The sequence below is a fragment of the Schistocerca piceifrons genome, chromosome X (assembly GCF_021461385.2).
Source record: "Schistocerca piceifrons isolate TAMUIC-IGC-003096 chromosome X, iqSchPice1.1, whole genome shotgun sequence".
Classification (NCBI taxonomy): domain Eukaryota; kingdom Metazoa; phylum Arthropoda; class Insecta; order Orthoptera; family Acrididae; genus Schistocerca; species Schistocerca piceifrons.
The window spans coordinates 479,421,068-479,435,362 of record NC_060149.1 but is presented as its reverse complement, the minus strand read 5'-3'; positions in this window follow the sequence as shown (position 1 = coordinate 479,435,362).

Here is a 14,295-nt window from a genome sequence, read left to right as displayed (position 1 = left end):
ATAGCTAGGTGATCCTGAAAACTGAGTCCTCTTCAAAAACCATTTATAATGGATCAAATCAGATCAAAAGAATTTTATGATTAAAAAGTTGCACCACAGGTGTAGAAGTGGTTCTTTGCTTTCCACAAGTAAAGCATTTGTTGGCGTTGACTTTATGGCAACAAGATATCTTCTATCCGCTTCGAAATGTGCCTTATTAATTTTATCCAGTAAGGTTTCCGTTGCCGATTCTTAGTATGTACGAGGATTGTAACGTTAATAGTGGCAGATATTTATCTACAACTTATACAAAATAGAAACAAGTTACAAAGTTTTACTCCCATTCAAAGTAGTCACCAGTTTTATGGATAACCCATTGCCAGCGATGCGGAAGTGGTAGGACACCTTTAGTAGCGGCAGTTTTATGCATAGTTCGAGCGGAGCGGTCTATTGCCGGAGAGTTCTGAAGCGAATACCATTAAGTGCTTCCTCCAATTCAGCAATCAAGTTGAAGTGACAAAGGCGTAAGTCCGGGAAGCGCGGTGGTTTGTACAGCACTTCCCAGCCCCATCGTTCGGACAAATCAGTGACTACTTGCGAGCATTGTCCTGGAAACCGAGGACAGATCCTGCAGAAAGTGTCGTCTCTTCTTTCTCTAATCTGTTCATAGACTGTGTTCTAAAAATGAACAGCACAGAGGAAGAAGTGGCGACACTTTGTGCAAGGCCCGGCCCTCATTTTGCCGGACATTGGCGCAAGTTGTAACTGATTTGTTCCATGTTCAAAAAGTTCATATTTGTTTGAATTCCTAAGGGATCAAACTGCTGAGGTCATCGGTCCCTAGACTTACACACTACTTAAACTAACTTATGCTAAGAACAGCACACACACTCATGCCCAAGGGAGGACTCGAACCTCCGGCGGGAGTGGCCGCACAATCCCTGACACAGCGCCTCAAACCGCACAGCCACTCCTCGGCTGGGTAGTGCCGTACAACCCGCAACACTCCCCTGGCTATAACCCTAGTGATTTCAACTTAATTCCTAATTAGAAGGAAGCACTTCCATGACATTTGCTTCAGAACTGTTACAGAGACTCGTCGTGCAATAGATAGCTTCACTAAGACTATCGAGACAGCTGGCGCTGCTACGAGTTCCGCATAAAAATTCTGATGACTACTCTGAAGGAGAATGAAACTTTCAAACGTGTGTCTATTTTGTAAAAGTTGTAAATTAATGGTTGCCACAGTTAAAGCTACAATCATCGTAATTTCATAGCTCAAGTTTGACTGCACTACGCCACAATACACGTTCATGCACAAATTTTAGTCTTCGCCGCCATGGTACATCTGCCACTGCTCTTAACATGTTAATGTTACTCTCACAAATTTCCTCCTACTTATTTTATCTGTGCTCTTCCTCATAGTTCACAGTCCTCATATATAGGCCAAGGTATTTAACCAACGGGTTCGCTGAGAGAACATATGCTCCTAGAGTTACAATGGTATCTCTTGCTTCCGGTATCTGCGGTAAAACCACACTTAATCTGGGATATGGTTAGACAATTTTCCTCCAGCTGGTAGCTGAGAACAGTTATCGCTCCACTCATTTAGTATTGTCGTTCTTCTAGCCTGCTGCTGGTTGTGCATATACTGATAATCCAATACATTATACCCATTGCCCACCGCGAAGTTGAACGTCTCCTGGTGGTGTTGCGGGCGCGTAACGCAGTAAGGGAACAATGTAAGAGGAAGAGAGACGAATGGGCAGGCATTATAGCGAAAATACAGGCCCCAAATGCGAGAATCCACTGATGTAAGCGATTGTGAAAAAAGGGCACATCGTTATGGCCTGCAGCTAGAAACGAGAAGCTCTGAAACTGCGAAGCTGGTCGCCCGTTGACGTACTACTGTCGTGAGCACCTATGGAGAGTGGTTGAAGGATGGTGAAATACCGAGTAGGCCGTATGGTACTGGACGACCACGTCTCATCACAAAACATAGAGGTCGGAGAACCCCCCACTGTGTAATCCAGGATAGGCAGCGATCTGTGGCAGTTATGACGACAGAGTACAATGCTGGTGCAGGTAGAAGGGTTTCGGAGCACACCGGTCAGAGGCCATTACTGAACATGAATCTCCACATCAAACGACCCATATGTGTTCCTGCGTTGACCCGGCATTGTCAGTTATGATTACAGTGGGCACAGTATCACTGGGTTTACACCGTGGACCTATAGGAACGTGTCGCCTGTCGAATGAATCGCATTTCTTGTTAGATCAGGTCGATGTTTGGGTCCTTACACGCCATCATCCAGGCGAATGCATGGACGAAACATGCACTGTGCCACAAATGCAGGTTGGTGTGGGCAAAATTATGCTATGGCGTGCGTTGAGTTGGGATTTCATGGGATCTGTGGTGGTAATGGAAGGCATCGTGACAGCAGTGAACTACGTGACCGTTATTGCGGACCACCTACTTCGCTTCATGCTTGCAGTCTCCCCCTACGGCGCTGACATCTCCCAGCACGATGACTTTCCGTGCTGCAAGATCAGAATCGTTCTACGGTGGTTTGAGGGGCATTGCAGTGAACTCACATTGATGTCTTGGCCAGCAAATGTTCCTGATATGCACCCACTGAAACACACAGCGGGCGCCAGTTGCGTGCCTCTAAACCACCATCCCGTAATTTGCGATAACAACGGTGAAGTCACTGATGACAGCACCACTAAAGCAGAGTTATTAAACACAATTTTCCGAAACGCCTTCACCATAGAAGACAAAGTAAATATTCCTGAATTCCAATCAAGAACAACTGCCAAGATGAGAAATATAGAAAGAAATATCCTCGGTGTCGCAAAGCAGCTTAAATCACTTAATAAAAGCAAGGCTTTCGGTCCAGATTGTATACCAGTCAGGTTCCTCTCCGAGTATGCTGATACAATAGCTCCATATTTAGCAATTATATACAACCGCTCGCTCACAGATAAATCCGTACCTAAAGACTGGAAAATTGCTCAAGTTACACCAATACCCAAAAAGGGAAGTAGGAATAATCCCTTGAATTACAGGCCCATATCACTAACGTCGATTTGCAGTAGGGTTGTGCAACATATACTGTATTCGAACATTATGAAGTACCTCGAAGAAAACGATTTATTGACACGTAGTCAGCACGTATTCAGAGAATATTGTTCCTGCGAAACACAACTAGCCCTTTATTCTCATGAAGTAATGAGTGCTATCGACAGGGATTGTCAAATTGATTCCATATTTTCAGATTTCCAGAAGGCCTTCGGCACAGTTCCTCACAAGCGTCTTCTAAGCAAACTGCGTGCCTATGGAATATCGCCTCAGTTGTGGAACTCGATTCGTGATTTTCTGTCAGAAAGGTCACAGTTCGTAGTAATAGACGGAAAGTCATCGACTAAAACTGAAATAATACCCGGTGTTCCCCATGGAAGTGTTATAGGCCCTCTATTGTTCCTGCTCTATATTAAAGACATAGGAGACAATCTCAGTAGCCATCTTAGATTGTTTGCAGATGATGCTGTCATTTACCGTCTTGTAAAGTCATAAGATGACCAATATGAATTGCAAAATGACTTAGATATCTGTATGGTGCGAAAAGTGGCAATTAACCCTGAATAAAGAAAAGTGTGAAGTTATTCACATGAGTACTAAAAGAAATCCGCTAAATTTCGATTACGCGATAAGTCACACAAATCTGATGGCTGTAAATTCAACTAAATACTTAGGGATTACAACTACAAATACCCTAAATTGGAACGATCACATAGATAATGTTGTGGGTAGAGCCAACCAAAGATTGCGACTCATTGGCAGAACGTTTAGAAGGTGCAACAGGTCTACTAAAGAGAGTGCTTACACCACGCTTGTCCGCCCTATTCTGGAGTACTGCTGTGCGGTGTGGGATCCGCATCAGATGGGACTGACGGATGACATCGAAAAAGTACAAAGAAGGGCAACTCGTTTTCTATTATCTCGAAGTAAGGGAGATGGTGCCACAGATATGATACGTGAATTGGAGTGGCTACCGTTAAAACAAAGGCGATTTTCGTTGTGACGGGATCTTCTAATGAAATTTCAATCACAAGTTTTCTCCTTCGATTGCGAAATCATTCTGTTGGCACCCACCTACATAGGGAAAAATGATCATCACGATAAAATAAGAGAAATCGGGGCTCGCACAGAAAAATTTATGTACTCGTTTTTCCCGCGCGCCGTTCGAGAGTGGGACGGCAGAGAGACAGCTTGAAGGTAGTTCATTGAACCCTCTGCAAGGCACTTTATTGCAAACAGCAGAGTAATCACGTAGATGTAAATGTAGATGTAGAATCGCTAGACCTGTGCGTAGAGATCTGGTGCCATATACTTTTGGAATCCTGTCAAGGACGTGCAGAATCCATGCCAAGCAGAATATCTGTTGTACTGTGTTTTTAAAAGTGGAACAACAAACAGTTTAACAGGTGGTCATAATGTTTTGGTTCATCGGTGTATGTTGACGTTGCTGTCGAAAATGTTGTGCATGTCGCCGTTGTAGATAATTAACAGTACTTGTGATGGAAGTAATCCTTGCGAGATTCCCTTATTCGTCGTTAATGATCCCACTCTGTTAGTACCCACTTTCGTACAAAGTAGTCTGGCCTTAAGTAGAGAAATAAGGTTACCAATAAAGAATGAGGGACACTGGGCCACTCCATCATCCTGACCTGTAAACAGTGATCAGCTGCATCACGGGCGTCCTCAGTATGATTATAAACCTCTATTTTATGTAATAAGTTGTGCTAATTGAGAGAGAACACATAGCTTGTTTAATTAACGTTGGTAGTGAGAGAGAATACATAACTTCTTTAATGGGTACTGAGCAATATAGAAGGGGCAGGTGTTGAGATGGTAGGCGAAATATAGTTCAGAAATGTTGTAGGCTAATTGTTAAAGGCTAACGTGCTGTGAGTCGCAGAATATTTAACTATATGAATCTGCAGGGACGGACGCAGATGTGGGAGCCGTCGTATGCAAGTGGTCAAGTGCAATGGGCCAGTCTGGCTCGTACCAAACACCCCACACCATGTATCCTTGTTAAGGGAGGTTCCTGGGTCTTTTTAACGGCCGCTGATGCTTTCGGGTAACAGAACAGCTCAGATAGTCAGGCGGAAGTTAGAGAGACAACTACTGTACGAAACACAAAGCTCAATTCTCGAAATTCAAACAATGTCCTGAAGGTAGACTCGTCATTGGTCAGAATATCCCACCTTGTACAACTGTTAGACATGAGTAGAGACGAGACATAACTCGCCTATTTCGTGATGGATCTAGCTGGGAGGTAGACGTTCTTCACTGGAACACTTGGCACTGTAAGAGGTAGTATAAGGTGAGTCACACAGGGAGGAATGGATGTTTGTTAAAACTCCTACACGTAGAGCAGCATCAGCTCATAGGTTTAGAATAATTCAAAGAATATAAGTTTATCACATTGAGTGTTCTTCAGTTTCAACTCGTCGACCACATAGGTCTTTGAAACAAAGCTCATTTAAAAGGTTTTAATTGTTTTTAGTTATTTATTATATCAGCTTACCTAATGTTCTTAGACTGGCGATTTCCAGACGAAGTATGAGGGCGACCTATTACTGTTGCCATGTGATCGATCATGTCTGATTTTCCAGCTTACTTTGACGCGAACCACTACACACTGCAGAGGCCAAAGATAGTGGGTGTATACAATCTAAAGACTAGTAAGCGAAGTGGCATACCTTGAGTAACGGTGAAGGCAAATCGCTGCGCTTTCACATGCATTTCACAGCCAATCATGTCAATAGATATCCTGCACAGTGTATCATAGGTTGCACTTCCTCTTTGGAAACACACCTGCCCAGTCTGTAACAACCTGTTACGGTCGTACCACCATTCCGTCATATGTTTTGTTATCCTTTCTAATACCTGTAAGTCTATATGAGGACAGATCATCGGTAAGTTCAAAACTGGAAGAACTCGCTCTGTCTTCAGTCCAGGGCCGTAATTCCTGTTGGGTCAAAAATTACTTAAAATATTGCACAGGTAAGTTTTTCCTTTTTCTGTCACATTATACAGCATGGGGTAACGGATGTGGTCAAGACCCAATGCTGTACTTGTGCCAACTGACTGCAATTCGAACTAGTTCACTTTTTCTTATGAGCTCGTCCAAGTAATGTTGTACACCAGTTTTGTTAACTACAAGTCCACAGAGTCAACTGTAAGACGTTGTACAAACAGTTCCATCATACTATTTGCGAAAGCTATAGTGCTGCAATGTCTGTGTCTCAACTCTTCTGACACGTTTAATTTTTTCTCACACAGCCAAATCGGGTGTCCTTGCATTTAAACATCTGCAAAATTCCTTCCAGTTATTTCTCTCTTTTCCTTTAAGAGTTTCCCACCTTTACCTGCTACATATAGAAATTAATGTAATTTTCCAGTGTGGCTCGTCGTCTGTAAAATTTCAGTATATTCCTATGTGCCTCCACAGCATTTTTACATTCTTCGTGCCACCAATGTGTCGGTTTCTCGGTTTATTCTCTAGAAACGACATCTTCGCTGCTTCTTCAATACTTCCTCATGACGCTGATGCACTTTCCTCTAACTTCGAAAGTGTTCTTACCGTTTTATATTGGCTTCACTCTGCCTTGCGTAAGTTCCAATGGTAGGTGAAATACATAATCAATCTATCAGGACTTTCTGGAATACATCTACGGATGACCGGCACATGGTTCGAGCCTTCTGAATGCTCCACGTCCCCCATTGTGAAAGTTGTAGCCATGGATGTAGACGAAAAACACAGCTCAGCTGCACTGCTCCGTTGGTTTCGACGTCTGATTATCGTTGAGTGTCACTAAGTTACTTTCATCAATGATCTCTGCCATTAATATCCCAAATACATCCTTTCGTCCTTAATCCCACGCGGGATGATGTAAACGGAAGTCTCCCAATATTAATTTCCAGCTAATACTGGAACTGACGATATTCTTCATCCTGATACTGTTCCAGTTGCTACATTGATGGGCCGGCCGGAGTGGCCGGCGGTTCTAGGCCCTACAGTCTGGAACCGCGCGACCGCTGTGGTCGCAGGTTCGAATCCTGCCTCGGGCGTGGATGTGTGTGATGTCCTTAGGTTAGTTAGGTTTAAGTAGTTCTAAGTTCTAGGGGACTGATGACCACAGCAGTTAAGTCCCATAGTGCTCAGAGCCATTTGAACCATTTTTGCTACATTGATGTCGTCATTCTGTTAAACTTGTGCTCCTTCGTCATTGCACACATATTTTCCGGAACTTCAGATACTGTGTCATGATGGCGTGAGCGGTACTGTGACTGATGCGCAACATCAGCGGAATGTCTTCCACAGTACGCCGTCTGTAGTTCTAGTGGTAGCATCCACCGCAGCAGTGACACAACGGCCAATGACAAGCTGGACCTCTCCTGGAAGACTACCGTCTTTCAGTGGCATCCGACGATCTCGAGATCGTTTATTCCAGACAAACATACGCACACGTGACATACTGTGTTGACCATACACAGCAGACTTCCGGACATGCATTTTACTTCCTGATATTCCTTCTTCTCTCAAGAGAGCAAGTGCCAGAGCCAACAGTGGAAGCACATGGATTCGGCCTCACTGAAAAAATACAATTCCGTGCACGCCAGCTCAGGAAAAGTAAGGATGATCTTTTTCTTCGACCACAAACGTCCACTAGTCATTGAATTACTGGATCACGGCGTCCAGCGGCCGAGAATGTTGACGGACGACATCATTCTCTTGCAAGATAATGCTACCCACGTGCTGTGAAGGTTGTTTCGAGTTCGCTGCAGAAGTTTCACTGGGTAGCCCTTACACACCCTCCGTAAAGTTCTGCCTATCCTAGGATACACTGTTATTCTGTTAAGAATTATTTGTGTGAAATGGGCGCTACATCCTTCATGTTGGTATCACATGGACTGCCTTATGTGGAGTGGGATGTCCACCAATAACTGCGACAGCGTATCTGTTAGAAACTGTAAATACTTGTGTTTATTTAGATTCCAGCCAGTAAAATTGGGACCAAAAGTGTGATTTTTGAAACGGCTCTACCACGCGTTGACAAGTCAAGGTCACTATTTATCCATTTCTTCCAGCCAGCGTGAATTTCGCACTGGACAGTGGTGCATATTGTGCAGACTGATTTGTTGGAGGTATGTAGGCTAAGATATTTCCGTAAACAAAATTAAAATCTCTTCCAAATATCATAGCAAAAATCATATAGTTCCATCAAACGTTAGTCAGTGTCATAAATCGGCAGATATAAACATAAAAAAACTACTCGCCTACATCAGACAGTTAGTCACACTGTACGTTATAACTTAGCGAACGCTACACCTCAGTATGTTTGCTGCTTGTGGGTATATTTTGTGGTTCAAATGGCTCTGAGCACTATGGGACTTAACATTTATGGTCATCAGTCCCCTAGAACTTAGAACTACTTAAACCGAACTAACCTAAGAACATCACACACATCCATGACCGAGGCAGGATTCGAACCTGCGACCGTAGCAGTCGCGCGGCTCTGGACTGAGCGCCTAGAAGGTATATTTTGTGTCACTACACTATTTATGACAAACAGCTGGAGACATCGTCTGCCGTAAGACATCTAGGCGTAACTATACCGAGCTGCCTTAATTGTAATGACCACATAAAACAGATAGTAGTAACAGCAGATAACAGATTCAGACTCATTGGAAGAATCTTAAGGAAATGTAACTCATCCACAAAAGAAGTGGCTTTTAAGCCGCTTGTTCGCCCGATTCTTGAATATTTCATCTATCTGGAATCCCTATCAGGTAGGACTGATAGAGGAGATAGAGGAGATCGAACGAAGAGCGGCGAGTTTCGTCAAGGGATCGTTTAGCCGGCAAGAGAGCGTAACGGAGACGCTAAACAAACTCCACTGGCAGACGTTACAAGAGAGGTGTCGTGCATCACGGAGAGATTTACTATTGAAATTTTGGAACAGCATTTTTTGAGGAGTCGGACGACAAATTACTTTCCTCTACATAAATCATGCGTATTGACCACGAGGAGAAAATTTGAGAAATTAGAGCCAATACAGATGCTTACCGACAATCAATCTTCCCACACAGTATTCGCGAGTGGAACAGGATTGGACGGATCAGCTAGTGGTACCGGAAGTACCCTCGGCCACACACTACTAGAAGGGTTGCGGAGTATGATGTAGGTGTAGATGTAGACCTGTCATAGTTCCTTCTCTCTGTACGTGCCTGTTGATAAATTGTGCGAAACGGTTATGTCTCAGTTACGAAGCCGGAATTGCTTACAATTATTGTTTAAATGGTAACAAAATGAATGAGCGAATATTTACACCACAACAGACGGAAACATTACGTGTCATCAGAATACACGTAATATTGTAGCTCTGGTGACAGTAGATGCATATCGGAATTATCTAAACTCGTGAATACCCGCTGACAATAGTGTGAGCATCGTGATTTGCGGCTTTAACGCTTGCATTATACAGATAATTTATAGCTTTTTCGTTATTTTGATCAAGTAAGTTGTTTCATCTAATAGAATTGCACATTTGATCATTGAAGAAGAGTAATTTTATAAAAAGAATGGTCAAATGGCATATATCACAATTCAACCAGGAACTCGGAAACTGTTTAACAATTCATTTATGTACCATGGTCGAATTTACGTTAGAAAAACGAAATATATTTCACGTTTCGTCTCCTCGGTGACATGGGAGCAAATAACGAAGGTACAAAATTTTTCCTCCAACTTTCTTCTTTTAAACACTAAATAACAATACCATATGTTGCGTTCTCTTTCTCATTGTTTCTTCGAGTGCCATCAGTTCAGATTTTTCTTGAAATTTGAGGATAATCCAATAAAATGTGTTGGTTGCCTAATGCCTACGTAGATAAGATTCTCGAATCTCCTCCTCTTCTACGCAGTGACCGCGTCTGAGTGAATGGAAACTACAGTACTCGTCTACGGGTGTTTTTCCAGTCCTGACGCAACAAAGCGGCTAACCGCAACTAATGTGTGCTTATTACGTGTGCGCTGTAACAGCCTCTTAATGACGTTTTCTACCCTTCTGCGTTCCTCACTTCCTTCACGTCTCCACATATCAGAGTCTCTATTTTGATATAATGACAGCGAAGAAGAGTACCACTATGCCGCTTAATTTACAGGTAGAGCCGGAGGACATATTAGCTAGTTTTGATGCGGTATCGCTATACACTGGTTCCGCTCAACAGCTGAATCGGATTTTTCCTCCCGATGTTGCAGAACTCTTTAAATATTATCTCACAACCACGTGTTTCAAATGGAACGGTGAGTTCTATGAACAGACGGGTGGTGTTGCTATGGGGAGCCCCTTAAGCCCAGTAGTAGCAAACTTCTTTATGGAAAAATTCGAAGACCAGGTAATACAAACAACGAACAAGAAACCAAATATTAGGTTCCGGTACGTGGACGATACATTTTTTTTTGGCGGGCTGGTAGGGAGGAACTGGATCGTTTTCACAAACATCTCAAGGGCGTCATTCCAAAGATTCAATTTACTGTGGACGTGGAGGCAGGCGGACCCACATACACAGACCATTACCTACGCCGTTATTCTAACCACCCCCCACAACGAAAGCGAGGCATTATAAAAACGTTGGCGGATAGATTAAGAAAATCTGCGACCCACAGCTGCTTGACGCAGAATTAAAACATCTCACAATGCATTGCTCAAGAATGGTTATTCGTTCAATGAGGTGAGAAGATCGTCGAGACCACCGCGTAGAAATCATAGCGATGCTCAAGTGCCGAGGAAATTGAAAATTTTCCCGCCTTTCATTAAGGACGTTAATGACGGCATAGGAAAAATCTTGAAGAAGTGTAACATTGCGGAAATCTATAAACCTACAGGGAAGATACGATATCACCTAAATTTGACCAAGGGTACTCGCTAACCGCTGGAAAAAGCAGGAATTTATAGGATTTCGTGTATTTTTGGGGAGGTGTACGTGGGTATTACAAAAAGAACGGTCAAAAAACGACTAGAAGAGCACATGGGCAATTGCAACAGAGGGGAGACTGACAGATAAGCTGTTGAAGGACATGCTTGTTAGTCAGAAGATCACAATATTCATTTTAAGAGGACTCAAGTATTGGCAACCACAAGAGGATACCATGAAAGGCTATATAGAGAGACCATAGAGACTGTAAAACATTCCAGGAATTTCATGACATCTGGATTCCGTTGTAGAAGATATGTACCAGTCTTCCACCAAGTGGTGATAACAACAACGGATGACGACAGTCGACAACGGCCAATTGCTCCCGTGCATTCAAAACATGTGACGTAGCACGCGTAAGCGAAATTTTGCTGTATTCAGTGGCAAGCCAAGGTGTGAGTCGGACAGTCACAGAAGCTACGACCCCTCTTGAAAATTCCCTCCACAGATGAGGACGAAACGTTGGGTTTTAAGGTAAAAACCATTCTACCACGGCATAACAGTCCGGAACATTTTATTAATTATGACATTTCCGGCCGTGAAACTTTACGTTTTATAATTTGCCTTTGATCACATACGGTTAAACTACATCTGTGGAAGGTTTTTAAACAGTTGTAAACAAATTTGCGCCTTGAGGGACGTAATGTACGACGATATTCTGAATAAAGCGACGTATGCTATTCTAAAAACGTTCTTCCCTTTTTTTTGGTAAGTTTTTCGCTGTTTCTCCACTTTTTCACACATTTCCGCACGCGATTGATGAAATACGAAGCCTAAAATCTAACTTTCTCATACAGGAAATTTTATTTTAACTCACCGAAGAGGAAATATAAATTATTTATTAGACCCACAGGATCCCAAACGCATCGCTTAATTTAATAAAACAAGGGCAAAATTTTGACTGAAGGCGTTTTTATCCAGACGTTAGTTCAAAAATCTTTTGTCCCTGCTGCCTACAGTTTTTTTTTATTTTTTTTTTTTTTTTTTTTTTTTTTTTTTTTTTTTTTTTTTTTTTTTTAGGATAGGAATGAAATCGTTACTTCATTAGTATTCTCCATATTGCATTCATTGTATTCCAGGGATATGTTGCTGGGTGATTTCTTGATGAATCTTATTCCACACGATCAACGACATTCACGTATTGTATTGTGTGAACAATTCTTTGTCGCGAATCGTGGCCTTCACTCTGCGTACTGAACGACACAGTTTTCGCAAGTTTATAACCACTGCGGTAAGTATCTTCTACTAACGAAGACAACATCATGAAACATCTTTTTGGATATTACCTCGGATTTATGGACAATACATCCTATTACACCATGCAATAAATGCGTATCTGGAAGTTCCTGTAGCTATGAATACTCCATCTTCGACAACGAGTCATCAACTGTAAACTATAGTATACTCCATGATGGACACACCACAAACGATTGTGTGTTATTTTTAATGGTAACACCACTAATACTGACGTGTCGGGCAATTGTTGTATTGAAACTTAAGTTGTTTGCATTTACTTTCGGCCCATTCATTGCGTACTCAAGACCTCACACCGTGCGAAATATTCGCTTCCAACCATTATTTTCTGGAAGTACTGAGTTCAGAATTCTATACCATTTGTACAATTTGGATCTACGAGCAACGATCAAAAATGAATTAGTCTCATAAATATTTCCAATTCAGATACTAGTAATTCAAAAGGAACGTTTGACAGCTAATGTGTGCATATGGCTATCTAATGTTCAGTAATCATAATGGAGACTATCATCAATGGATTATCATACCCGTATAGGGTGCACAGTGGGTTCCACTGCATAATTAGGGGACAAGCGTAACTCAGAAACATCAGAGAAAGTAGTCAACATCATTACCACAAACACCAAGTTTCAAAACAGACCTCATAAAATATTAATTAAACTAAAATTAACAATAAGGTAAGTGGTAGTACTACGCAATCAAAGACAAATTTCCATTCGTTTTTAGAATGGATAATTACACGAACGCCACTGCTATTATTTCTAAAGAACCAGTAAACAAATCTTGATATCATGGTATCTTCAGAGACAAAATAGCGAAGTTTACAAGATAACTAAAACAGGTAATGATATGTAAATATTTTATTCCTTGTAAATAATACAACATACAAGCATAAAGTGTAATGACAAAATCCAGGAAAATGTGTATTGTCCTTTAAACTTTCAACCCTGGAAAAAAAATGAAACCGATATGGGCAATCAAGAAAAAACAAAATTCCTATAGAAGGTGAGAGAATTTATGCTAAGAAACATGAGAGTTCCAGAAATAATAATATATACCCAGAAAACATTTACAGTACTTTGTTTTTAAATTGATTATTGTATTTCATATAAGGAAAGCAGTCAAAAACGAAGAAGCAAATGTACAAAATTTTGTGAAATTACATTTACTCAAACCTTCTTTCCCACTTTGTCGATCATCGCTTCAAAGTATGCTTACAAAGTTTGATGAAGCACGGACCGTGCCACGGTTGTAGTGGTTTACATGCCTCATAGATACAGAAGATAAAAAGTAATATGGAAACAACAAAACACAAGACATTTCCGTGCGTAATACAAGTCCTGCATGGTTTTCAAAGGAATCTTATACTATTCTTCCTGCAAACTAGAGGCAAATTTGGTAATGATGATGCAGGTGCATAGTGATCACGCACTCTTTTCTCCTAAGTAAACAAAAAAGGCTGAATAACATTGAGATCTGGTAGCTGTGTTGGACAGGGAAGATGCGACAACTCATTCTTGTGCTCACAAAACAAGTCATGGACGAAGCGAGGTGTGTGAACAGAGGCCCTATCGTCTTGGAACAAAGAATCACCGATGTGAAACAAACATTGTACCATGGGATGGATTTGATCGGCCAAAATGATCACATAATCATTGGCAGTAATGGGGCCTTGAAGAACAACCACGACGCCCATCGAACATCACGATATAGCTGCCCAAATCATCACAAACTGTAAACGCTGGAGAATAAGTTGTCGACAACCATTATGTTCATAGGTGAAAGGCTGCAGTAACCTTCATCCTTCGAAGAAGGCTTGCATATCCCTTATCACAGGTGTCCGAGTATTAGTCTACTGAACTCTGTCACGTGGTGTTACTTGGAGCAATGGTAGTTATTTGGGTTCTAAAGCGTCCCCTGTATATAGGTTGGTATTCATAAACTGTTATTTGTTCCATCCTGTAGAAAGTGTATCTATTTTTAATACTTAGTGCTATCGATTATGTGGA